This window comes from Rhagoletis zephyria, unplaced genomic scaffold, assembly GCF_001687245.7.
Source record: "Rhagoletis zephyria isolate East Lansing unplaced genomic scaffold, Rhagoletis_zephyria_1.1 Rzeph_scaffold_00954, whole genome shotgun sequence".
Taxonomy (NCBI): Eukaryota; Metazoa; Arthropoda; class Insecta; order Diptera; family Tephritidae; genus Rhagoletis; species Rhagoletis zephyria.
Genome location: NW_016158038.1, coordinates 143,475 through 170,049, shown reverse-complemented (window position 1 = coordinate 170,049; position 26,575 = coordinate 143,475). Strand labels below are relative to the sequence as shown.

The 26,575-nt window shown below is 37.7% G+C and overlaps 1 long non-coding RNA gene across 1 annotated transcript; it reads right to left on the bottom strand.

The window, feature by feature from the left end:
• Window positions 1-890: 890 nt before the first annotated feature.
• On the bottom strand, window positions 891-25,885 carry LOC108362175 (uncharacterized). The gene is made up of 2 exons (XR_001847424.1): window positions 25,608-25,885; window positions 891-943 (listed from the first exon to the last, which is right to left on the bottom strand). It is a non-coding gene; the product is annotated as an uncharacterized LOC108362175 (long non-coding RNA).
• Window positions 25,886-26,575: the final 690 nt, after the last annotated feature.

The window sequence follows — 26,575 nt, the reverse complement described above, 5'->3', positions numbered from 1 at the left end:
TTTTAAATAAAATTTTATATTTTTTTGGCTTATTGAATGATTTATATAATCTTTTTTTTTAGATTTTTAAATTAATCAATTGAAAGTGATGCTTTTCGTTTTCGCCCAAATATCAAATTAAGTGACATTATTAAAATGCAGTTAGGGGTGGGAATGCAAGCGCCTTTTCTACGGATTTCGCTGCCAAAAAAATGAATAATTAAACTAAACATTGAAACGTTAAAAAAATGTATCTTCTTATTTTAAACAAGATTGCAAGATTTCATTAAAAATTTTGCTTACACTATACTAAATATCCTTACGAAAATCGAAGTGTAAATTAAAAAAAAAAATTTAAAAACATTTTTTAGTTTCTTCTATGATACATAAATTTACTCTAAAAACTTCGCATATGTTAGTTGTAGTGCAATATGTATTGAAAACGGCTGATATCATCTATCGCACAAAAGAAGGAGCGCACAAAACAAAATGCATAAAAATAAAAAAATCGCATACAAAAAGACCGTTTATTTTGAAAATGTCTGGCAACATAGTTGAAAGTGAAATTTTCTTTATTTAACGTATAAACATACCAAAATTAGTACCGGAAAGTTCGTTTTTCGAAAACACGTTTTTATAATAGAAACATTTTTAGGGGCTGGCAACGCGTTCCCAAAGTGCTCCAACACAAATTTTTTTTTTGTATGGAGAATCTAAATTAAGCTCCATATTTATTATAGACCATGCGTAAGGATCGCTCGTTCAAAAGAGCGTGGCTTTGAATGTGTACGACAATTAAAAAAAAAAATAAATTACACCTTGCTGACTATAATCTATTTCAAAATGTTTAATATCAAAATCAAACTTCGAAAACTTGTTTCAGTTAAACATTTACAAAATAGTTGTGCTTCCAAACTTACAGCGTAAATTGAACCGTCGTTTTGTATATTTCTTCGGCACATACCTGAAAATAAAAGAGAAAACTGTTTTTAGCTGTGGATAAATTTCAAAGGTATGAAACGCTTATAAATGCATACTACACTGGATTCGTTCCTATACAGAAGACAAAAAAATAACCTTCACCCATCTAAGAATTAGGGAAACGTGGTTACGCCAAGGCTAATGATTTCATTTCATTTAATTTGTTAATCAAATTATTAGCACAATAGGATGTACCCGGCTACAGTCCCAGCCATATTTTCATAAGGAGCACTGGTTTCGTGGTCAGGCTTTTGACACCGTCAGTCACTCCACACGCTACTAGAAGACATAGAGGCCTCCTCTCTCCCACAGGAACTCAAACGGTGGTCGGTGAATTATCTGAGTAGTCGACACTCGTCAGTAATTTTTAGAGACAAATCGAGCAATCCCAGGAGAATAAAACAGAGGGTTCCAAAGGGTGGTGTCCTTTCCCCACTACTGTTTAACTTTTATATTTCCAAGCTCCCTCAACCACCAGAGTGAGTCTCGATTGTTTCTTATGCTGGCGATTACTCGATAATGGCGTCTGGGAATGGTATTGATGACTTTTGCTGGAAATTAATTAAGCTTTCTCGCTTCTTTACTGCAAGGAGCCTAACCCTCTTCGCTACAAAATCCACACCAACCCTTTTCCTAACTTGGTCGAAGGGGGTCAGACTGAAGTTGGGTATTCACGTCAATTACAAACCAATTCCGACAGTGAATAACGCGAAAATCTTCGGAGTTACCTTCGACAGTCTTGTCAATAAAGTCCACTATTCTTTTTAAGCTTTGTTACTAGGGAGCCACAGACGTGGGTACCCGAACAGACACTTGCTTGCAGAGGAGCCCTTTGAACCCGACAGCATATCGACAGGCCTTGAGCGGCATTCACACAGAGTCGGTCTCAAGTTACGTAGAATCCAGACCTGTGAATGCCGTTCTGGGCACACAACCACCTGACGTGTACTTGACAGAGCTCCGTCTGCCTCGGGAGGGAGGTTAAACTCGTACCTGAGCAGACTGGATGCCGGTGTGCCCAATGAGTGCCCGACATGCGGAGAGAAACCACACGACTGGATACATCTCTACGCCGCTAAATCCTAGGGGGTGAGAGCTTAACATTTCAAACTTTTTTTTTGACTAGCCTAGTGCACATACGTTTGTACATATGCACATAGTATCAAACTGAAATTCCTTCAAAAAAAGCTCTATCCTCACCGTAAGATATGAGTTTCATTTTAATTTCTGTTTCACTTTAAATTAATTGTAGTGTCTGCATGGTTTATTTCGTCTCCTTTTCGCCTTCTGCTAAAGACTTATGTACCTACACACTTATGAAAATTTGTGTATTTTTATTTTTATGCACTGACCTAGATCCAAGCAGACACGATGGACGTACAATGATCACCGATCGGCGATCCTCTTCACGATCACAAGAAATAATGTAACGAATACATTTACATGTACACGAATCTAAAAGCGCCTACACTTTCTATATTTATACATATGTACATACATGCATACATATATACACACTCACTAAGTCTATTTAAAATTCCTCTTGATGCCACAACTGTCTGCTTTTCTGTACATTTCGACTTCCTCAGCAGAATCACATCCTCCTGTTGAGTGAATGCGGAGATGCTAAGTACGAATAAATGTGTGGATTTTATAAGTGCATATGCTCAGTTCAACGCTTCCTGCTCTTCAAGCAAGCAAAAGTCTGTTTGTGGAAAATAGCAATCGCGGATCTTTATTGCGTATCAAACCACCCCACCGATTGTCATACATATTTTTCTCTCGCTAAGTTATTTCTTCATTGAGTTGGTCTTTCTTACTGTGGCAGTGAATTGCTTTAGAAATCGTATAGCGTACATATGCATGTCTCTACATATATGTGTATAAGCTTTAGAGGAATGCTTGCATCAGCAAATAAGGAGCAGACCAGATGCTTATTTACTGGAAGTGCTCGCCAGTTGCCAAGCGCGCTATAAACGCACGAGGATCATGTGGGAGAGCGATGCGACTTTTTTGTTAGTTACATACCTACGCCACCCATTTTGGTGATGGGGTGTGTGTCTTTCTCTCTCTTAATCATATGACCGTATATTCCCTATAAACATTTTGGCGAACGTTCGAAAATTACCTTCTATATCCAGTATGCATATCGGACTGAGAGCGAACTCATAACCAACCTTAGTTTTCCAACGTTTATAGTATATTGGAAATACACTCCAGATGGGTTCGAAAAAAATGGAAACCATAGTAACAAGAGAGATAGTGAAATCTAGCTCATTCTCCACGGGACTATAAGACAATCACACTCTCTCATTGAAATTTCAATTGCATAATGGGATGGATTTCGAATTCATAACGAAGGGAAAATACATTGGATAACAAGGGTTCCGTTTTGCTGGAGAATGGCCTTGCTCCCGAATCGAATAAATACTAACCTATTGCACATTCGTTATCGAAAGTGAGACCGCCTTTTCGAATTGCTAACTACGCCCAATGTTTACTGGGTTAGATTGCCTCACCCTTCATGAAAAACACCGTTCCTAAACGAATCGTAAAATATTCCCTATTTAATACATAGCTTCCAACAAAATTTGTTGGCTTTGTTCAGTATAAGTTGTGGGTTTTCGGGATCCTCAATGGTGTCCGAATGGGAGAAGATACGTTCGGTAAACAATCAGCCAACGCCCAAACGTCAAAAGAACGAAAATGGAAAACCATCTAAAACCTGACCTGCGGAAATAGTAATACTAGCGATTGCCTGCCCGGAATTCAGCATGTCTACATTAAGAGTTAATTAGTAGAGGAAGCGGATGTCGGGGAGATCTATGGAGGATTGCAGAGTAAACATATATACCACACTATATGGTGTTCTCTCACCTTCTCTTTGTTTTGTGGTCTTAAACGACCTGTTATAGGAGCTGTAGAGACTGCCGGTTGATTGCCTAAGTGGATAACGTTGCCTTTTGGTGAGGGATCAAGTTCTGTATGTCCTTTATGATCTGATTCAAAGGCACTGCAACTCAGTGACTAAGTTAGTTAGAGCGACTAAATCCTAAGAAATTGTTGACGTTCAGCTGACACTTTTTGAAAAAATGAAGTATGCCAAGCTGTCTGCGAAATCTATTACTGTGGCGAGAGTGTTGAAGGAATCAGTGGCTCATTCCTGCGACAGTGAGCCATTTGGTGAGGGATTTGGCCTCTCGCCTAAGGTGAATTTCTGGCACTATTAAACCTTGGTTAAGCCTATAATATTTTATTGAGACCTCATATCCACTTGTTAATTGGAACTAGTGGGGCATTAAAGATCCTTCCCACTAGTTTTTCCAATTTTCGGACTTAGTCAAGACTAAGCTGATTAAAACGTAGGCAAAATTTTGGCTTAGCCTAGATGGTGAATACGAATAAGTCCAAAAAATGGCTAAACTATGTTAAGTTGAGTTGGAGAAACCCAGCCCTACAGAAAAGGTCTGTTGAGTGCTAAGTGCTTAATAGTATTCTAGTAGACAGCGACTTTATCTCTGATAATACGGATCACTGCGGTATTAGGCAGGCACCAGTGAGCATTTTCTTCACGCATATTCCCCGGTGAACTTCTATACGGAAGGCGGAATAGGCCAAAGCTTGAAAGAAGCGTTGGGGGAGCGGTCCTTTGCGTGAAACTCTACATCAAACTCAAATTGGGAATGCCTGACTTCTATTGCAGTCGCGTCCGGTTATTTTCCTCATAGCAGCGTAGTACTAAACTATTTAGTACGATTTCTAAATACTAAACAGTTCAGGAGTAGAAAGAATAATCGGTAATTTTCGATTTTTATTTCTGAGTTATTGGTAATATAATAAAATGCTTCGCGCTTTCCGGGGAATTTTAAAACGTTTCAAGATTTTTGCTGGATTTATTTTTCGGGTTTTTCGGAATTCTTCGTGCTTTGCTTTTCGAGATTTGAAGCTTCCTTCGCTACCTTGTTTATTTTTTTATGCTTCCAGGACTTTTTGGGTTTCTTCGTGCTATATCAATCCCGATTTTGCGGTATTTTTCGTGGTTACGAAATTCTTCGTGTTTCAATTTTCGGGATTTTTTTTTTGAGATTTTTGAGATTTCTCGAGATGAGTTTTGCATTAAATAGTGAAGCCAAAAATACAAATAATTGCCCTGCAATGGTCAAAATACATATTTTGGTAAGGATCATATCGATGGCTGAGTGGAAGATCGACCTATCTCGGCAGCCAGTTCGAAAACGCTCTATCTCAAAAAACTTTTCAAGAACGCCCTATTTCAGAATTTAATTGAAAAACACCTTATCTCAAAATTCGGTTCAAAAACGCCCTATCTCACTTCAAAATGTTTGGAAAATATGCTGATATAGGGCGTTTTTGAATCGGCAGCTGAGATAGGGCGTTTTTGAAACGAATTCTGAAATAGGGCGTTCTTGAAAAGTTTTTTGAGATAGAGCGTTTTCGAACTGGCTGCCGAGATAGGTCGATCTTCCACTCAGCTATCGATATATTTAGGTAAACCTTAAACCTAGCATGGAACAAGTAATTTTTAAGCAGAAAACAAAACCGACTTCAATTCACATATAAATATATATGATCCAATGATCGGATCTAAACCAGATTAGTATGGGACCACCTCTGAGACACTACCTTTCCGAGCCAAAAATAATTATCGAAATCGGTTGACGTGGTCCAAAGTTATGCAGTAACATACATAAAAATAAAATAAAATTTCCGACGAACTGATAACCTTCTCCTTTTTTGGAAGTCGGCTAAAAAACAAGTAATTTTTACCATTTTTTTGTAGATAGGCTCCTCTGGCTATCATGGCCCCATCTGTATACAAGTTCGTATAAATAAAATTGTTTCATTAAGGTATGTAGTTTTATTGCCTCATCCGTTTTGTTCATTCGCTTATAAAATTTATTTGCTAGTTCAGCAATTCGCCTGTAGTTGTCGTTGTCGCCTTGCAGCCTTGTCGCAAATAACCATTTCCTGCGCGCCACATTCACACTCCTTCCTCACCATTTGTGGCTAATCAATGTCCTCAGTTTCGTTGTGCACTCAGCAGCGCGTTGCTTATCACCAACAAGCGCCCGCATAAATAACAACGTGCCTCCTACTCATACCCCACTGACGCATCCTCAACGACCACAATCACCACTTTCACCACCATCGCCAGCAATGTGCGCGCTGCTCTTGCTTCATTCTCCTTTCCAGTCCATACCAGCGCCTGTGCCTTTATAAACATTTTGTTGATTTTGCTGTTGTTTTTATTTTGCTTTCCCACCCCCTTTATGTTGTTGTTGGTGTTATTGATGTTTTTTTGCGCATTCGCCTTGCTATATAACAGAAAATGTATTTATTTAGAGGTGACTTTCCTGCATTCTCCTTGAATGCTATTTATTCATGCGTGTGTATGTATTGTTAATATGTACCCTGTAGGAAAATATCTAGTTCTGAACTGGTGAGCTTCTGGTTCAATTAGACAGTATTCGTTCGCGAGAAATCTCTTTTGCATGCCAACAACTGGCGATGTCCAAGGAAGTGTCAGTTGCCTCCCGAAATAATCCTAAATTATATAGTTTAGAACCAGTTCTAAAATCGACAGACGAAAGAAAGAAGGTATCATAATTTTTCAATCTTTTTGGTTCTTCAGTGTGTGCGATTTTAAATTATTAAAAAATAAATTGTTTTCCTTTTGAAATTAAATTTGTTTGAATGATTGTAAGAAATGTAGCTGAGTTCACAGAGGTGCCTGCTGTTATTGGTTAGATTCCAGAATATCCCACGATGTATTACCAAACTATATTTTGTATTACCAAACTATGAAAAAGCATCTGCGAAGTGCAGAATAGAAGCATATTTGAACGAAAAAGCTGCCAAATACATATCTATGTAAAGTAAACAAGCCCCCCGCTTTTTCTACAGCTTCGAACCAGTTCTAAATTCATCACCTTAGATTTACATAGATTTCTATTGGAAAAAGCGAAATAAAATAGTTTTTTAAAAGTACCACATTTCGCTGATTTTGGACTGGTGGGGATCTACTCACTATCGGACTGGTTCGTTTTTGGCGATAAAGATCTAGCACGGAACTAGAAATTTGATTCACTAGTCCGCGGTTTCCCTGCAAGGTATGGATGGCTGTGTAGCTTGTCTGCCTGCCTGACTGCATGTTTGTAGTTGTATTTATTATTTTTGTGGTGTTCGTCATAGTGGACGCGCTGGCTCTTTGCTTGTTGTACCTCCGTACATTTGTGCATTTGTATTCGACAGGCTGCTGTTATCGGGCGTACGAATGTGTTTTTTTTTTATTAGTGTTGTTGTTCCTTGTTGGTTTGTGAGTGCTTTTTCCGCTTAGTCAATTTACATACAAATAAACGGATTGGTGCCGCGTGCAAAAAGCAACAAGAAATCCTCTTTGAGAGGATTAAATGTGGCCAGGCCCGCAAGCAAGCAATCGAACGGTTGTTGTTGTCGTTGTTGCTTTGCTGTTGTTGAGTTCTGTTGGCGCTCTGGCTGTTGACGTTGCCGCGTGGGCAGCAAGCACAGCCTTTGAGGATGAGGTAAGCGACTGCTTGTTGGATCGACCAGCAAAAATAGTGTTGAGCTGTAAAGGCCTGTGNAAAAAAAACAAAAGCCACTTGTTTAGAAAGCCTACTTCGGAAAGGTTGTTGCAGAGGCCTAAAACAGTGAAAATCGAGCTTTCTTCCCCAGCTAGAGCGACCTAACTAACGCTTACGCTAATACACTAAACATTTTCGTTAAAGACCAATACATTTGCATTCCCACTGCCATTGAATATACAGTCATGTGTAGAATATATAGAAACCACCAAGCAAAATCCTTATGGTTAGCTTTGAATTAGCAGAACTCACAATATTTTGACAATATAAAAAATTTGACAATATGAAAATCTTACAGTAAATTTTTTTTAAATATTTTTATTTTATTTTATCACATACATAATTTTCTCACATATAGCCTAGAAATGAATCCTTGTCAAAACCGTTTCGATTAATAACAATATTGTAATAATTCCGTTTACTTATTAAATAATTTGAATTGAATTTAATTTTGACCCAGGTGGCAACTCTTCAAAGCCCCTTTTGTATGACACGCACATTGAGATAAGCATTTCAAATAGCTAATACACTTAATTCAAGTTGAAATTGATTCTTTAAAAAGGTGGCAACCCTTTTCAAAATATTTTGAAACTAAAGTCTTGTTAAACCTCTTTTGTGTGACACCCATATATTTTCATAGATATTTTAATTAGCTAACTCCCTGAGTTCAAGTTAAATTTAATTTTTAAACCGGTGGCAACCCTCCTAACTGTATATTACAAATAAAGCTTTTTTAAAAGCTTTTAAATTAATGCCTATATTTCAATAATCCCTTAACTTTTAATTAATTTAATTTGAATTAATGTTTTACCAGGTGGCAACTCTACTCAACATTTTCAAGCCTATAAACTTCTTAAAGCTCCTCCGTCGGACACCCATATTGTGATACTTATTTTAGTTATCTAATTCCATTATTTTAAGTTGAACTTGATCAGTTTCTGACGCATCTAGGAGTGTGCACCACTGAGCCTCGAAGAAATTACGAAACCCCTACAAATATTGACCGACCCACAAAATGTGTCAGCGATGGATTGCTTAGGCATTTCTTCCTCTAACAAAAAATGCCAATTCTGCCTTTTAGCCGACAAAAAACGCCCACATAAATAAATGCGCAGCACGGGAAAAACTAAACCGCTCGTATGTATGCGCAATCATATTTTCATGCATACATTTATCTCCGCCCGCACATATGCATGTATGTATCTACTCGTAACATAATGACATTATGTACATTCAGCCTTTTTCCTGCGCCATGAAGGGGCCACTTATCAGCGCGTATGGCCCACAAACTGAGGGCACACGTGTGCCATGAGGCATTACAAATGGAGGTACATACATACATACATACATAGATACATCCATAAGTGTCAGTCTAAAGATGTACGTATGTATGCAAATAGGAAGTAGCAATTTTAATTTTTACTGCATTTCTATGCCTTTTTTACGCGCCAGAGCACACTCTTACAAGCACACACACACACACACACACACGCACGCAATGCACCGTGGCCACTGTACACTCATTGGGACATTGAGCTTTGCCTGTTCATGCTGCTCCTCGCCTATTTTGTTTGGTCAGGCAGCCCTTGCAGTTTTGCTGTTCGCTGACCAGCATATTCATTCGGTCATGCCACACCGCACCGCTATACTTGCCTCACGCCACACACATTGCTAATTGAATTAAGTGCATTGGCATGTGGATGCCACAATGACGACAGTGCGGCGGTAGCCTGCAGAAGGCTTAAGTACTGCAACAAGGCGTTGTCTCTCTGCGCTGGTAGAAGCAGCAGGAAGCCGCCGCAGTTGAAGCCACAGCCACGAATCTATCGATCGAACAACCAAATCCAATTCAAGTACTTTTTATGAAGAAAAAGAAGTGCAAAAAAAAACAAAAAACAACAACCGCACAAATCCTTTTAGGCTCAGTTGACGGTATTAGGGCCACCGCATGCATTGTAGTATGTACAGATGCTATTTAGATAAGTGTGTGCGGAAAAGTCAATAGCTTATGCAAATTATTTGTGGGAAATACAAGTTGATTGTGGTGCTTTCCTATGAGTTTGGGTTACTGAGTAATATGTAGTTAGTTGATACGCTTTGAACCCTCATCAAGAGTGCATAATAAACTGGATGTTAACAGCGGTTGTCTACTCAACTAGTGAAGCGGCATGGCGTTAAGATCCCAACATTTAATTTCACAACACTAAAAAAAAAATCCCGAGAACCATATTTCATCTAAAACAGTGCAGTCGTTTCTGAGTGAAGAGAGATGTCGCATAGTGCAGGTTTTCAAATTTCATCAAATTTCAAATCACCCTATACCGGTTAGAAAGTTCTTAATTAAAAAAATAAAACTTTAACGCAATTCTACAGGCTAAGCGCTTTGATATTTATCTCATGCTACTTATTTAATAATTTAAATGTAACTTTCTAAACACGTGGAAACCCTTTTCAAATGATCCAAATTATCAAACTAAAGATTTCTTTACATTCTTTCGTTTGACTCTCGTATTTTTATATTTCATATAATTTTTGTATTAGTTATTTAAATTAGACCTTTCAAACAGGTGGCAGCCCTCTTCAAAAGTATTTTCAAGCTAAACTTTTATTAACTCTCCTTAATCTGACATGCGATAGATACTTTAATTAACTGATGAATTAAAATGAATTTTTAAACATGTGGTAACCCCGCCAAATATAGTTCAGAAATAAAGATTTTCAAACCCCCCTTCGATTAATACCCATGTTTTAATAATTCATTTAACTTATTAAACATATTTGAATTTAACCTTTGAAGCAGGTGGCAACCCTTTTCCAGCACCTCAAAAATATTCTTGGTGTTCATACTAAAGATTTCTTTACACTCTTTCGTTTGACCTCCATGTTTTGATGTTTCATATATCTTTTGTACATATAAGTTAACTAAATTCGACATTTCCAGCAGGTGGCAACCCTCTTAAAAATATTTTCAAACTACTACTTTCTGAAACCCTTTTTGTTTGGCGCCCATATGGTGATACATAATATGATTTTTTAAACAGGTGGCAACTCTCTTATAGTTCAGCTAAGAAACAAAGCATATCAAAACCATTTCGATCGATATCCATGTAATAATTGATTTTTTTTTAATAATTAGAATATAATTTTTTAAAAGGTGGCAACTCTTTTCAAAAAAGTAAAACCCTTTTGCACATACAGTCCAAGCTTTTTAATTTGACACCTCATTCCGCAAGAACAAACGAATGGTGCGGACGTGATGGCATTGATTATTAAATAATTTGAGTTTGGTTGTTCCACAGGTGGCAACTATTTTCGAAGGGCACGGAGGCCGCAGAGAAGATCCTCTAGTGTTTTATCAGCTTCCAGTGTTCCATTTTGTTGCTCTTTTACGCTTAAGAGTTTGGATATATTTCAATGAAATTTCGCACATATTGGTTTAAAGACGGATTAACATATATGATATTCTTTGAAGAGAGTTGCCACCTTTTTCAGAAATTAAAATCACTTACGTAATTAATAAGTTTAATAAATTAAAAAATTATTACAACAATGTGGGTGCCAAACGAAAGGGGTTCTCAAACAATATATACATATACTTCGAAAATATTTTTAAGGGAGTTGCCACCTGTTAAGAAGCTAGATTCAACTTATAAATCTGCTTAATAAAATATCACAAAAAGGGGGTGTCAAACGAAAGACGTTCAACAACTTTTTATTTCAAAAACACTCTTTTAGAGTGTTGCCACCTGTTCAAAAAGTTTCACGGGAGTCTTTAAAAAGGTTTATTTCCAAAAAATATTTTTAATGGGGCTGCCACTTGCTTAGAAATCCAAAATCTAGTTAATCAACAAGTTAAATGAAATATTTTGATATGGAATTTTACAAGGATATTATAAGAAAGCTTTATTTCGAAAGTATTTTTTAAGAGGGTTACCAGCTCTTCAAAAAGTTCAAATAAATTTAAATAATAAGTTAGCGAAAATATTTTAATGTGGGTATGCAACGAGAGAGGTTTTTAGAAATCTCTATCTAATTAGAAAATATTTTTGAACGGCATTTCCACCAGTTTAAGAATTTAAAATTTAATTGATGAGTTAAATGAAATCATTATAATATTATAAATGTGAATAAAGTTTGAGAGCGTGTGTCTAGTAAAGTCGGCATAGAGATGGCATATAGCAAATTTTTTTAAGAGTGTTGCCACCTGCTTGAACAGTTAAGTTCTATTTTAAACTATAAGTTCAACGAAATTTTACAATAAGGATACCAAGCGAACGAGATTTAAAAAATAGCTTTATTACGAAAATATTTTTAAATAAGAGAACTCCCACCTATTTAAAAATGTTTATTTAATTTTGTTAATAAGTTAATTGAAGTACTATTACAACATGGGTGGCCAACGAAAGAGGTTTAAGAAAGCTTTATTTTGAAAATACTTTAAAGCCGGTTACGCGACAGAGCTGCGGTTAAAAGCTAATATATGTACATATGAATGTTGTTACATACAAATAGCCAAACGATTTTGTATTACCTCATTTTATTTTTCACATCTTTTTCACTCAATTGCAAGTCCTTAACCCGCGTAATCTGATTGCATCAATCTGTATCCATTTCGATTGCGGACGACCCGCATAACTCAACGAAGAAGTAACTTGCGGTTCTTTTCTGGACGTACATATGTACATACATATGTACCTATCTATAAGAGAAAGAGCCCAACCCACTTTCACCGGTTTCTCAAAAGCTGACGACAGACCGAAGACGACAACACAGCGCACTTAAGGATTCCGCAGCGGGGTAACGGATAGCCATAGTCTTTTTTTTCGTGGAGAAATCACAGTAAAAGAATTATAATCAGAAATAACAACAAACAAGAGATAAAGAAAGAAGCTACATGCATTCTACAAAAAGCCCAAAGCGACACAATCAAACAATAACCGGCCCCAGCTATGAAGAAATGAATGTAGGAATTAAGCAGCCAAAGAAATTAGTAGAATAGGTACCGGTAGTGTTGAGCAAATGAAATGAATGAAAGAAAAAAAAGGTGGCAACAACACAAATAAAAAGTGGAACACGCACAAGACGTGGAGACAAAGCGTCGCGTCGCGTCGCGTCGCATCGAGTCGAGTCGAGTCGTTTAGCTGCGACAAGCGCAAGCGTGTGCGTCGCTATGAAGAAATGAGGCAGAAAAAAGGTCACTGACCAAATTATGTTTTGTAATGAAAGCGTGGACGTGGAGAAAGGCGAGACGACAAAGGAAGTTGTGGGCGCTAGAGAGGAAGAGAGTGTTGAAATTTTGCTGGTCGCGAGACAACCGTGTTAGGTTAGCGCGCGAGGAGAGGTACACAAGGTAGAACACACGTCAAGAAGAAAGGTAGCACGGCACGGCAGTTGTGAGCTTGATGGCGCAATATGCCAACTGAGATACAGATGTATGATGAAATGACTGTTGACGTTTGACTCTGTTGACAATCAACGAACAGCATAGAAAAGAAGTTAAAAAGAAAAAAAACAGGAATGACAATAAGATATGAATGTGAACAATGAAATTACTGATGGCGACTGATGACGACTCGACATACTAACTGACGTACGCTTTAACTAGCTGTCTAAAGAAAGAGCTGTGGAAGAAGATATGTACATACATACAAACATATGTATGTAAGCCACCGAAGCAGGAAATAAAAGTTTTACAAATACCGCGGAAAAAACCTAGGAAATGCAAATAAGCGAAAAAGAAACAGGCGCGTAGTCCGCAAGCCAAGTTTAACGGAGTCAACGGGTGGAAAGCTGGATTTTGGTTATTTTGGAAGCCAGGCTATTCGGAAACCCCTTTCTTATACCGCCTAGTGATTTATATTACAGCCCAAGCCCAGGCTAAATGACGTATGTACCACCTTGATACGCCGGAGTTTTCGGAACTTGAAATTGAGCTTGCGCGGGTAAACTGAACAATCAAAGCCTAGGGAATTATATTACATATTTAAAACTCGTAAATGAATTTCTGCAGTAAAATTTAATTTTAAATGTAGGCAAATCTGGGGGACATCTTGCGGTCGCATCCACTGTACCTTGACGATAAGGCTCTCTTTTGTTGAACAAGCAGTCAAAATCCATCCGCAATTTGTCATCTGCATAGATCAATTCCATCTGCTGAGCTTTCCTAAAGCGGAGCGTCGCTTTTATAAAACGCAATATTTCTGTTATATTGAGCCACTTGAGATCGGTAGGTATCCATGGGGATGCCTCTGCTGAAGCATCTGCGCATTAGCGGACCAAAGGCCGGAACGCAGTTTTGTCGTCTTCTAGACACATTTCACTTAAACTCTGGTTTCTAATGCCAATACTATTGAGGTACGCTTTGAAGGAAATGAACTCTGTCATTACGACCAAAGTGAATCGAAGTCTTGTCCTGCCTATTTATCCTCCATCGGGTAATATTTTATACTGCCAAGACAATGCCAGTAGTCTTCGTGTTTCTGCTACAATATCTGTTTGATTACAGCTTTACGCGAAGCGGAGCTTCACCTCACAGACGGCTGTTGAGCCAGAAGTTTCTCCACCGGTTGCAAGTTGCTCTAGCCAATGCGTCAGCTTTCTCGTTGTCCTTGACGTCTATATATCTTGGCGCTCATATAAACGTGAAGTAATCGCCTGGAAAGCTCTCTTAGTCAGGCACAATTTCCCGGGTTTACTCATAAAGAAGAATATGCCTTGGCAGATGCTTGGCTAGCGGACTAGATGAATTCCTCACCTCACGGTTGAGCTTTTTGTAGCAGCTCCGGGGCAGACACAAATGTAGCGGGTACTTCAGCTTGAGAGACAGAAGTCTTGGTGCCAAGGAAAAGAGAGAGCTGCATAAGTTCCGTCTTGGAAAAGATTCCGATTCTTGAGCATTGGACACTTTGCCCGATGAGAGAGTGTGCGGCAAAAACCGATCTGAAAGTTGGATGTCAGTGCCTCCCACTGTTTCCACTGGCAGGCTGCTAACGTCTGCATATAGTACCAATGTTCTTGCCTTCGTCGTACTACTTGGTGAGTTCTTACACCAATTATGTTGAGATTAAGGCAACAATAATCCGCATAAAACTCTTATCAGTGTGTCAGCTTCTATTGATTATTCTAGCCCTCGTTAGCCCTCTTTTTAGCAGCTCCACGAAAACTTCTGCTAGAAATTCAGTAGTTAATGTTGCCACCAACGAGGAACGCGAGCTAAATACGCCCTGTTTCAGAAAATATTCCAGCTTCAGAGCTAGAGTTCGTTAGAAAAGCCGTCCATGTCCGCAAACATTTGACTGCAACTTTGTCAGTTGTCAGGGATGGCGCTCGAAATCATCTCTAAAATATTAGCTCAGCAGAATCTTGTCAGAATCCCCCTCGCTTTAATACTGTGAATAGGATATCTCTCAAATACGACATATTGTAAAAGCTGTGCGCAGAAAACAGAGCTACTTAAGCTCATGCTTGACCTTTCTATTGCAACTCATGCCTTGAGGACGATAAATTCGAACCACTTCGATAGTTTCTCTTCATTTAGATATAGGAATGACATAAAAGCTCGGAAAGTATTCAACTCGGAACCCGCTGATGCTAGCAGAGGAAGAGGGAGGTTTCCACTGCGATGGAAAGATCAAGTAGAGAAGGACTTGGCGTCACTTGGCACAGAAGGGAAACAACTGGCGGGCTTTATTGAACTCGGCCAAAATCGCTTAGGCGGTTACAGTGCTAAATAAGAAGAAGAATAATGACATAAAAGGCGAATTTTCTTTGGGAAACGTTTAACACTTTGTAAGATCCCCAGTGCCATGATTTATTTAGTACAGGACGGGAATAATTTTTTTAGAATCTAGTCTACTGCATGAATAATACGGCGCACTGTTCACATCTCACTCATTCATATTACGCCTCGTACAGAGGGAAAGATGCACTGAACATGACGAAGGCAATTCTTTAGTCAGCTTTTGGAAGATCGCGACTTAATTACCTTGGCTCTGATTTCTACTCAATATGGGTCGTAATGGTCTATGTGAGATCTCACGACTTGAATTTGAGGCCTAGTCTTACACCTTCTTCGTAATACTAAGGACTGACTAATGGCCAAGCTATTATAATACCATAACCAATGTTCCAATGCTGCTCCGAATCCTCCGTCACTTAAAAAGATAATAAACAGTGCATTGCCCTGTACAAAAATCTTAAATTTAGTCGGCGAACATAAATAGTGAGAAGTTTAATCGACCCGTGGACTCTCAAATTTTATCTTGAAGCAACTTTTAAGATGAGCCTAAAGTGGTTGCTATTTTTGGCCTGACCATTTCCTACCCCTTTCACTTACTACTTGGAAATGCAAATGTATAGAGATCTTTTACGCTTTTCGACTCTTTATCGTCGATGTGAGCACTTTCTTCATTTCCTTCCTCCATAAATGCCAATCTCGCACTGCCGCATTGCTTGTGAAAAAAGCAGTTTGTATGTTTGTTGGTTTGTACATAGCCAACTTTATAACCGCAAGTATAGCACGAGCTAACCATGTTGGGACGCATGCGCGACGCATCGGTCGCAGTTGGCGTATTTGTCAAGAAAATGGGGCTTGCTAACAGTTAACATCTAGCAGCTACTAAGTATTAATCGAGCAGCCAATCGTACAATATAAATTCACTTCTTTAGTGTTCATAGGCGCATGCGTAGTCTCTCTCTACTTCATACGCATGCCTAAGTTTTTCATGTCTAAATTTTTGTTCGTATAATTACTGATTTCACGTATGTACGTTCGCCAGCACCAATTCATTTAGCGCGTCAGTCCATCAGCGCGTCAGTAAAAGTTAATTCACAACATTTCTTGTAGCCATTGAAGCCACACTTGAACAGGTAAAATTTACCGTAAGTCTAAGGAATTCAGGCACTCAAATTTGGCTTATGCCTTTCACTATTAATATTCATTAAATGATTTTGTAAATTTACAAAGCTCAACGGAATGAAAGAGGAAGTTTTTAAAGCGCTGGTGCCAAAAATTTGTAGTATTTATGTAAATGTGTAGACTTCGCGCGAAGTAAAATCGAAATGGTGCTCGATGCAGCTTTCTAGATTTAGCGCGTCAAGCAGTCGTCTATAGCCTCGATATCCATCTGGGTGTCCATCAGTATGACATAAGAAAGGCTAAACGCGACTAATGCATGCAATTTATCCCAAATGTGTAAGGCTGACATAAATCTTTGCATTTCAGGCGTATCATCGCGATAAATCCCGTTCTAATCAGGAATACTTGACAGATGAACTGTGCAAATGGGCGATGAGTGGAGATCCTGGAGCGTGTGTAACAACCAGTTATATAATCCTTTGTTGGGATACCCACTTAAATTAAGCCACAAATTGACTTGTTATTAATACTGCTTAGACGGAGCTTGTTTTGTTCACCAAAAATCATAAAAAGCGCTTAATGCACATATTTTCCCGAACTGTCGCGTTCCTTTGTTGTGTTGTCTGACAGGCAGAAGGCCTCAGCTGCTCTTGCAAGAAATTGCATGGTTGACGAATTTGCTAAGCAGCGCACCCATAAGGTCAACTCCCCTGATAGAAGGGGAGATGGGTTTTTAGTTGGTTTAGCGAGCGCTGGGAGAAATAGCAGAAACTCAAAGCTGCAAAGTCTTTCTGACCGTCGGCTGTGGGCGGTCAAAGAAGCTTCTCTAGACAAAGTTAGTCCGATATTTTTTCGACCAGAAAATAGTCAATAATTTTCCGCTTTTTTAAATGAAATTCTTAGTGATCTTGAGGTTTTTTTCTTTGAGACTTATTGTCCGAAAATCTTCGACAATTCGGAAATTTCTAGCTTTTCGGAAGTTTTCAAAAACTTTTGTAACTTTTCGGGTGTCGCGGGACTCGGTATCTTATGCGATTTTTATGGATTAATCGGAATTTTCCCAGGCTATTCGGAATTTTTTAGCTACTACTTAAAGTGTTTATGGTATCTATCGAAGAAATTTCAAAATCTTTTGCCTTTTAGAAGTTATCAGGAACTTTTGGGGACTTTCGGGTCTTATCTGGATTTTATCGGAACTTTCGTGTTTCATTTTTCGTATACTTTTGTGGGGATTTAACGTGACTTTTCGCATTTTTTCGGTAATAGTTGGCATAGCACGAGATCTTTTTGGAATCTATTGAGGAACTCTCAGAATTATTTGCTTTTCGGAAGCTTCCAGGAACTGTAGGAAACTTTCGGGTTTGATCTGGATTTTTTCGTAACTTTCGGTATTCTGCGTGCTTAATTTTGCGGATCCTTTTGGGGATGTTTCCTGACTTTTCTGGATTTTTGGGTCTAATCAGGATTTTTGCGGGACTACTCGGAATGTTTTCGGTATTTATCGATGAATTTTCCGAGTCATTTGCGTTTCGGAAGTTTTCAGGAACTACGGGTTTCCGGGTTCCGGCTTGGAGATTTTGCGAGACTTCTTTCTTTTTCTCGGGAATAATTCAGATTTTTCGGTACCAGCAATTTTTTTCCGTATTTACCGAGAAATTTTCATGAATTTTTCTTTTGGCAGGTTTTCAAAAATATTCGGCCATTTTTCCGGACTTTCCGGATTTTTCGTCTTCTATTATTGGGGACCTTTTTGGGCATTTATCCTAAATTTTCAGTATTTTTCTGGACTAATCGGCAGTTTTTTGGTCCTAAAGTATATTCAAATAAAAATATCTAATAACAAAAAGTTTTGAAAAATAATAAACTCCTGATATGAGCAGTGCCTACCACGGGTACATACATACATATATATATATGAGTATTACAACAAAATACTGACTCACTCAAAATACTGACACTCAGTAAACAGGTGAATTCGATCGAAGTTTTTTGTTTTATTTGTCTACGTAAAAATTATGTTGTCATTTCATAACCTAAGTCATATTTGTTTGTATTGACTTAGCGGTTTCACGCCACTACTGAACCAACAGCATAGCACACATAGATAAACACATACATACATATTTATTCACCTACTCTTTTGCTTTCTTCTCCTTCTTCAACCGCTTCTGAATATTCGTTATTTCAACATTTCCAAGCTTGTTCTTGTACACAAACAAATGAAGCTAACTGTTTATTTCCCAGTAACAGTTATTTATAATATTTTACGTATACTTTATACAAAGCCGCTATAAGTTGATAGCTAGAGAGAAGTGAGGCCTATATGGCAGGCCGCAGTAGAAGCAGCCGAGAGATGGACTGAGTGAATAAATGTGTGTCTTGTAGTAGGCGCTCTCGAAACTATCAGCGGCCATTATCAATACTGTAGATCTCGCTCGTTGTCATTCTCGGTGAGTATATTTTTAATTTTTGCTACAACAGGCCCCGTCACACTCTACCTCCCTTTTCTGTGTCAACTATAGAAAATACTCCTACTAATTTGATTACGCTCTTCATCTCCCACGATCGCTTACTCTTGCTTTGATCTCTATCACATTTGTTTGAGAATACAGCTCCCCCCCCCCCCATACATTTGCATGTATGGCCCCCAAAATAAAATATTCACATGTAATTATTTTCTAATTGTTGCTGTAGTTGTTTTTGTTGTGGAGCGCAGGTTGTTTTGAATTTTGCTTTTGCGACCCAAGACCGCCACCATTTTTAGTGTTTTTTTTTTGTCGAAAATTTTCATTAACAAAAAATTCGGTGGCAAAATTAAAAATAAAAATAAAAATTTGGAACTAACTAAACTCTAACAATGCATGTTGCCTTTGTTGTTGTTGTTGTTTTTTTTTTCTAATTTTCTTTGATGCATTTCGTAATCATAATTCAAACGTAGTTTGACGCTTAAACTTGTTTTTTGTTAGTTGTTTTGGCGTTGCTGTTGTTTTTGTTCGTATGTTTTTTTTTTAATTTTTTTATTGTATTGTAATTACTTGCTTGCGTGTGTATGTACATATGTATATCGGTTGGTGCTACTAAACACTATGAGAAGTGGGTTAAGTTGGTAACAATAACAATAGCAAAAATAAAAAAATAAAACTAACGAAAAATGTAAATAAACGCGAATATATAAAGTCAAATGTATTTCTTTTGTATGTATGTACATATATTTGCATGGCCTATGATTTTTTTTTTTGTGTAATTTGCATATTTATTGCTCGGAGACATTAATTCTTTTTTCGCCTCGTACTCGCAACAGGTGGCAAAGCTATTTCTTCGTTTGTTGTTGTTTTTTTGTTTTTTTTTTTGCTGAGGGATTTTGACCTCGTTTTATGCACAAAGAAAAAAGCGAAAATGCAACGAGTAGCGGAAACTAGTAAAATGTATTTTATGTTGCTTTGTAATTTGAATAAATTATATTTTTTTTTGCATACGAATTAAAATTTTTTATGAAAACTGGTTTCTTATCGCAGTTGTTTGCGGTTAAGATATCAAACAAAGATATGTACTCATGTACAAATTTTTACAAAAACGTTATTTTCAAAGGGCTAGACCATCGATTTTTGTAAATAATCGACGTTCTGAGACAAAATCGAGTGGCCAAAATATCGATTATTCGATCATTGGTTCGATGTTTTTCATCGATGTTCATGGCGGCAAAGTAAAGTGTCACCTCAAAAAATCTTGCACTTTTTCTATTCATATTTCATTTTCTTTATAATTTTACGTTTACTTTTGTTTGTTAAGTTTTAAATTAACCTACTATTTTTTGCCTATTATTGCGTATGTAGTTCTGATATTGCCAAATTGAAACACCTTATATTTTCAAAAAAATGTCGATGGTTAATCAACTTCAGCATAACAGCAATACTTGAAACATTGGTGCTATGAGGCGATGCCGTAGCCGTAACCCATACGACATGCCGATGACGATTTGTCATTGTACTTTGATAGCTGTCTGGCTATCGGGAAAGACAGCTACTGCATGGGAATTCATAGAAGAATCGATCCTACCTTGCTATCTTGCAGTTTCGTTAATTTCTGTAAGTTTAGCCTGAAAAACACTGCAGAGATCTGACAGACAAAAACTGTTAGCCTGAGTTGTGAGAGTATACAGCACTTCCGACCTTCAGATCCAACCTTGAGCCATCAGTGCAGATGGCTGCTGAGTTGGAGTAAGAGATCGGGACTAAATTCTCCTACCATCCACCCCTTGAAGGTGTCTTTGTTTGGAAATGATTCCTCAGTCCAGTAGGCGGGACTGTGTAATCCATGCGCTTGAAGACTTCTGCAAGATCTTCTAGAATTCTAGAGTGTGTGCGTTTAGTCTAAAAGCATTTCAGCTTGCTTGTAGTTTACCATATAGGTCCACAGGTAGAAAGTGAAGTAAGGAATCTAGGATTTTAGTTGGCGTTGAGGGTAACGCCCTCATGATCATCATTTCTGCACTTGGTGTTCTATTGTGCTCGTGCCCGCCCATGGCTGCAGAGTCGAAGGACTGGTAGAGCCTCGTGATCCATGCGCCCGATATGTGTAAGCCAGCGTAATTGTTGCATTGTTATGCAGTTCTCGATAAAAAGCTCGCATAGTTGGTCATTCCAACTTCTTCAGTACCTTTCAGAATAGTTCCCACGTAAGCCCCTAAAGCTTCATCATCTTTCTGCGCCATATAAAAGGACGGGCATGATGAGAGATTTGTACAGCGTAATTTTTGTTCGTCGAGAAAGGGCTCGTGTGCCTGGGAAATGCTGCGCTGATCTCAAGCTGAAGTTGTTATAATATCAACTAATGGGTTGTAAGACTTCATACCCAAACATTTTCTTAAAATTCAGATTAAAAAGTTCCAAATTTTGATGAAAATTTGATGCATTTTTCTAAACTTTGTATAAATTTTGAAACCTTAATTTATGTATATAATTTTTTTTATAAAAAAAATAACAAAAAAAAAAATATTACCTTATATGAATACCCCTATTGTAAATATTAAAAAGTCATATGCTTTCCAACCGACTATGAATAATATAACTAGTAGTTTCAGCGATGATGCTCAGCTCGGAACGAGTATAGCTGCACCCTTCTTCTATGACGACGCTCTCCCCAGCAATCTACGATCACCCTACTAAATGATTTGTAGAGAAATGTGTGATTATATTTCCTGCTATTCTCGCCGCTGCGTTGTTATCGATTCTATGTTGCGGTACCGCGGCAAAACCATTTACCCCAATAAGCTCCCCTAAAAATCCACTGCTTAACCCAGTCGAGTCTCCTTCAATTTTGATTGTATTTGCTTTCCTGAACTGAGATGGACTAGACATGGTTTTATAATTCCGCATAACTAGTAAACTAACCGTTGGGTAGGTTTCATAGTACAAAATTATAACATTGGAATGACAGTCCTCTTATAAAAAAACGAAAAAAAAACAATACCCATCCAGCGTAAGCAAGCCCACAACAACATTCAGCTGGTTGCAAGTAATGACAAAGCGATGCAATGGCGTTCGTGCTTTTTGTGGGCGAGTAACTGCACTGTTGTTGTTTTTATGAGTTTCCCTGGTTTTTTTTTTAGTATTTTTGCCTTTTATTGTGTGTTAGTGATATGTAAGTCTGTCTATGATTACTTTGTTGCTATTTCAGCTACATATGTATCAACGATCATTTTTCATTTTTCTACACCCTCCGTTTTTGGGGTTAAATAATTCCAGCCAGGCAATGGCAAAGCATATTGCGCACTCAATATGCGGCAAACAATTTTGAAGCAAAAGCTCTGAGTGGCTGACCTTTTTTCAATATTTTCCATTTGCCGTTGATCAATGCGTTCGCTGCGATCTTGCCGATCTATATACATACATATGTATGTATGTATGTATGTAGGCTTTCACAGATGTTGCCATCGTTGCCCCATTGATGATTGCAGCTGAAGATTGTCGCTGTTGCTTTGGCATTCTGTTGACAGCCAGAACCCCAATAATTATGACATTTTTTACTGCAGCCATAAGTTGCTTGCTACTTTTGATGTCTAAAGGAATGCGCCCATGTGGTCATTGCGTAAATCGTTTTACATACACACACACATACAGTGTGATCCATATGTGCTTGTTTGTTCGCCACTTTTGATATTGTAAATGCGAAATTGATCTTATCGCTGATCATCTTTATGAATTAAGCCAAGAACTTGATTAGGCACAGATTTGAAATTGACCGCGTGGAGATAAAGAACATTTTTTTTTTTAACCTTTTTGTCAGCTGTGTCTTTCTTTCTCGAGCTTACGAGGGTTGTGGCCGCCAATTATTGTAATATTTTCATGAGTGGTTTTGTTTCAAGAGGATAAACTGTTTTTGGAAAACATGCATTTGACTGGCAAGAAGTGTGAGCCTTTTTGAGGCTAGATTTAGCATTTCGTGTTTTTTCTGGCCTTTTTAACCGACTTCCAAAAAAGGAGGAGGTTATCAGTTCGTCGGAATATTTTTTTTTTTTTTTTTTTTATGTATGTTACCGCATAACTTTGGACCACGTCAACCGATTTCGATAATTCTTTTTGCATCGGAAAGGTAGTGTCTCAGAGGTGGTCCCATACTAATCTGGTTAAGATCCGATCAGCGGATCATGAGATATATATATATATATATATATTTTTTATATGGGAGTTGAAGTCGGTTTTTTTTTCCTAAAAATTACTAGTTTACTTAAAATATTCAAAGGTAAATTCGTCTTACTAAAAATCCTTACTATTTCAAAAACTATTGTTTATAGTTCAAATATTACAATGACAGCGCAAAGTATAATTTCTTTGCAAAAATACCATGGTGAAATTATACCAGGTGTAGTAATAAAACCGCTTGCTCGCTTTATATTCTAAGTTTTCTTGACAATCGGCTATCTTATAGAAATTTTTTTAAGCAAATTTTCAAATAAGATAGTGTAAAATTTTACTTCTCGCTCTTATTACTACACCTGGTATAATTTCACTATGAAAAAATACTTTCTTAGCTTTTTGCTTAGGCTTTTAATAAAATAATCTAAGAAATTAGCTTTAAACCAAGGCGAATTCATACAAGGTTTTGTTAGCGGAGCGGTTGATTTCAAGGCGAATTGTGGCGATTGCAAATTGATGTGTTTTTTGTAAATCTTTTGTGTTCCGATTATCATCGTGTGTATAATTTGTTAGTCTTGTTTTTTGTTTTCGTGCTGCCGCAATCACCTTATATGAATACGCCTTGCTTTAAACGGTATATTTTACAACTTGATATGTTGGCGTACTACTAGCTTTTCTGTAATCGGTAAAAAGGATACACAGAACAGAGGAGTCGGCTCGGGTCTATATTCCAAAGACCTTCAGAGAAAACAATCATATCGCCTGCCTGATAACTACCGTGACTTTTAGGCGGAGATCTTTGCCAAAGAGTGGGCGTCGCACAGTGGTCTAAGAGTGGCAGAAAGAGTCCTCATTTCGAAATGTGTGCAAATATCCAACTAAGTGATTGACCCGATTCTAAACATGTCTACTAACAGGATTTAAGGATTTTTTCCAGAGAAAAACTACTCTAGCAATTATCAAAGGACACAGAAAGTCGGCGCTGTACGAATAGAATTTGTACGTAGGAATTTGAATACGCATTTTACCGGCTCAGAAATGGTATATAGGCTGGAAAAGGTAGTAAACGTATCTCGATTTTGCTAAAATTTCCTATTTGAGCCATTTTCACTCAGGAAAGAAAGATAATGAAAACTGTTAAAAATTAGGGAACTGTCACGCCTACTACACTAGGGGGCGGAGATAGTAAATGTTATCCGATTCCAATGAAATTCAGTTTGTAACTTGGATTAAGCTAAGAAGACCTAAGAGCTAAGAAGAAGAACTGCCACGGCCACCGGCTATCCGATCTTTATATTCTAATGTGGCAAGGACTAGTAACGAACCTCCAAAATAGCAAAAATATGGTGGAAGATTTATTTTTGCACAAAATTCCAGAAATTTAAAAAAAGGTGTGAATTGTCGACCAGCCACGGCCTCCCTCCCGGGAATAGGATATTATATATCTCGGTGTTTCAGTGCAAAAATATATCTTGCACCAAAGTTTTGCTATTTTGGAGGAACGTTACTAGTCCTTGCCACATTATAATCCAGAATTCGAAAGGCTGGTGGGCATGAAAATTCACCGATTTTTACCATCATTAAGATTAGGTTAATCTAAGTTACAAATCGAAAGTGGGCTTGGAAGCACGCTGAATTCAACCATCTTTCATATCTATTCATTCCTAGGCACGTTACAATTTTCAAAATCGGAGCACATTTCGGAAATGAGACTCAATAAGAGTCGCACTGAAGAATTACGCTAAAAAAGTCTGCAGTCAGGGCTTTTACCGGCGTCGTCACAGGGCACTGTGCTATAATAACTAGCACCAATGCTCCGTCGATGGCATACACCTAAAAGCTCCCCCTGCAGAAGTTGTCGGGATGAGGAAGAAAAGGAATTGATTCACCACTTTCTGTGTCGATTCCCAGCTCTTCGGACAAGATTCTCTAGCACTTCCAATAGTTCGTTTTCAATAGTTTCGGGGGATAAATGGTTTAACAGACTGTATACTGACAAGATGGAATAACCTCGGCTAGAAGGATGTGCCTTTTCCTGGCACTCATAGAGAGTATTTACCATGGGATAGTTTGCCTCCGATTGGAAGTACGAGTCGTATTCGTATGCGCCTAGAATCCAACCTAATACTCTTTCTTCTTTTTCTTGTTATTTGGCGCTGTAAACGCCTAAGCGATTTTTCTCGAGTTCAACAAAGCGCGCCTTTCACCTTGCAGAATAAATATCTGTACATCGATACGATCTATCTACAGTTTTCACAAAAATGAGATTCCTATACAAAAATTCACCTGTCATCGATGATGTTAAAGCTGGCCTTGTGTAACGCTTGTCAGAAGAATTAACAATTTAAAACCAAAATTAAAATTGCAACCAGTAATGACCTTTAAGCCTCAGATAGATTTTAACATCGGAAAGTCGTTTTTGTGTAAACTGTAGTTAAAATCAACATCATTTTGTAGTACTGTGATCTCAATTAGTTGACCGTAGCTGTATGAAGTACATGCATGTATGCAAGTTATTATAATTTGACTTACCTCTTTTTAGTTAGCAGCGTCAAACATAATGCTTTTTGAATTGAAAAGAACTGAGTCGTTGGTTTAAAGCTGTCTTTTTTATTTAAATTTATTGAGTTTTTGCTTTTGTATTTAGATTACCATCAACTTAGTTTTTAAAATTTTGATTGAAACAAAGCTTTATATTTAATCCTCTATTGTGGTACTTAAAGTTAGCTTGCTGGAATCAGATGTGTTTTGGCATCAAAAGTTGTTAATTTTTCATTAAATATTTTTGCATATTTTTAAAAAATATTTTTAGTATAGAAAGAGTGCTTTTATACAAAATGTACACTTCATTTGATGTTGTCTATTACATATGTATTTCCACACACACTTTAGCAAGCAGCACTATTTTGTTTGTTGTTACTGTGTAACGTGATGCCGGGTTAAAAAAAAAAAAAATTTGCACTGCTGGCGTTGATTTTATTAAAACTTTTATTTATTTGCACAACACTCACAGCTTTTTCCTCCATAAATAGTCAACTGCTCGCAACGCTTGGATAGTTTTTTTCGTTTTTATAAGTGCTATTACTCGTATTAGTGGCTTGTGAATAAATTTGTTCTTTTCTTTATTCCTTTCGCAGCTTAAACACGCCAGCACTCGTCGAATGATAAATTAGTAGATAAACAAATAGCGAAAACGATGCCATAAAAAACGCAAAACAAAAAAAAAATTTAAAATTAGAAACCTTTAACTTTCGAAAACAGCCAAGAGAAAACAGAAACCAACGCAACACAACCTCGAAACAGTACTGACATCTAACTGAGGATACAAATGAATCCGTACCAATCGGTGGGCCAAGTGGCTTAGCGATTTTTGTACGAGTATGTCCCTGATGACTTCGCCGCCACCGCCGCAGTTGCTCGGTGCTGCAGAGACCGACGATTGCAAATCGTGCCTAGCGAGTGTTCTTCTTTGGATACCTTGGTTCGCTGATTTTGTTTCT